Source organism: Xyrauchen texanus, chromosome 23 (genome assembly GCF_025860055.1).
Source record: "Xyrauchen texanus isolate HMW12.3.18 chromosome 23, RBS_HiC_50CHRs, whole genome shotgun sequence".
In the NCBI taxonomy this organism is placed as follows: domain Eukaryota; kingdom Metazoa; phylum Chordata; class Actinopteri; order Cypriniformes; family Catostomidae; genus Xyrauchen; species Xyrauchen texanus.
The window spans coordinates 896,131-897,958 of record NC_068298.1 but is presented as its reverse complement, the minus strand read 5'-3'; the positions used below and the strand labels follow the sequence as shown (position 1 = coordinate 897,958).

The 1,828-nt window shown below is 34.2% G+C and overlaps 1 protein-coding gene across 2 annotated transcripts in view; it reads left to right on the top strand.

Moving 5' to 3' along the window:
- The window catches only part of bod1l1 (biorientation of chromosomes in cell division 1-like 1), a 30,813-nt gene extending 30,201 nt beyond the window's left edge, over nucleotides 1-612 (top strand). The window contains exon 25 of one of the 2 annotated variants that reach the window (XM_052154604.1): nucleotides 1-612. This exon is cut by the window's left edge and continues 110 nt beyond it. The gene's annotated coding sequence lies outside the window, so the exon portion shown is untranslated. The other variant, XM_052154603.1, reaches the window with a different exon arrangement.
- The last annotated feature ends 1,216 nt before the right edge of the window (nucleotides 613-1,828 follow it).

Genomic DNA, 1,828 nt, shown 5'->3' with positions numbered 1-1,828 from the left:
TGTTTATCATGTGAAGCTCACCTTCATTAGTAGCTTTTCACACCAGTGTGTGTTTGAGTCAGAGCGGATGATTGACAGCTGAACTGTGTAAATGCAAGACTTCATGCTGTAGTTATATTCATTCAGAAAGTCAGTGTTGATTGATGTTTTAAGTTTTATACCACTGTGTATTGTGCCCACTCTCCTGTGTGTGTGCGTGCGAGCGTGTGAGTGTGTGTGCGTGCGTGCATGCGTGCGTATGAGTGTTTTGTCGTCACGTTGACCATGAAGATGCTCATTCTGTGAATGTCATGAGGATTATTTTTCCATTTTATATTTTTACCTTTTACTATAAATTCCAGTTCTGATTTTACACTAATCTGTGGTGTTTTTATTTATTTATTTTGTGTGAATTTAATGATTATTTTCCTATATAATTATACACACATGCACACACACTCACATACACACACACACTCTCACACACACATTCACACACTCTCACACACACATTCACACACACACTCTCTCACACTATCACATACACACACACACTTTCTCACACACACATTCACACACACACACTCTCTCACACTATCACACACACACTCTCACACTATCACATACACACACACATTCACACACACACAAATTCATGTTGTTATAACAGGAATGATTTAGTGGATCTCTGCTGACATCTACTGGTTATACTTGTCATTTTCTGTCATTTTATCAGCAATCTGCCCCAAAACATGACACATACTTACAGTTTCTTCACGTTTCAACTTATAGAAGATTAGTGCAATAAACATACATTTGCTAATTTGCATATGCAAATTAAATGGTGTAATTGAGAAATGTTAATGTAGATAAGATATATATATTATAAAAGCACAACTTTAATGTTTTTACTTTATTGCATTTCTTTCATAAAAATAAATAAATTACACAATGCTAACATTTTGATCACAAACAATAAAAGTTTGGGTCTAAACCGAAACAGTGCACAAGGATTAAATCATTTATATTACATATTAATAATATATACACATATAGCAGTATCATAAACAAACAAACATACTTTCGTTAGCTATAATGTGGGTGCGGAAAATGTTTGTTGGATAATAATGTTTATTATATATTATAAGGCAAAAGGTTTTCTTGGTTAAGATTAGTCAGAGTTTTTAATTAACGCTATTTTAAGAATAAAAGTCAATTTAAATATGTTCTCATTTAGATGTTAATCTCAGTAAGTGTTTGAGAGTTTGAGTTTGGGGATTCTAGAGATCTACACAAGGATTTATAAAACAGATTCATAAAGGATCTTAGTAATGTCATGTCAAAGCTAGGGTTGTATTTTGGGTTTTGTGGGTGTTAGTGGATAGTTGGGCTGAAATCCGGGACGTCTCCAGAAAGATATTAATGTGTGTGTGGAGAGAGAGCTCATGAGAAAGAGTTTTGTGGTTTCACTGAGAATAGATTATTCCATTGCTCATTTATTACTGCACATTTGTAATATTGTGAAGCAGGAAACAGCTGTGTGTGTTTTTAAGAAAATCTCTCATTTGTTCCAGTAGGAGGGTGAATATGATCTTTTTAGATGTTCCGTTCAGCTATTTCCTTCATTATTAAACTCAACACTAACTAGTATTGTCGCCAGCTCTCTTTCCAGCACTAAACGTTTCACTCACAAAGAGGCTCTAAAAGTCTGCGACCACCTTAAATCTGGGATTTCATTCTGGAAATGAGGTTTCAGGATTGGGACAATATAACACAAAGAAGCATTACGACAAAATGATTGTAGAAGGTTCAGCACTATTTATAAGCAACATTTTTATCATAAAAATGT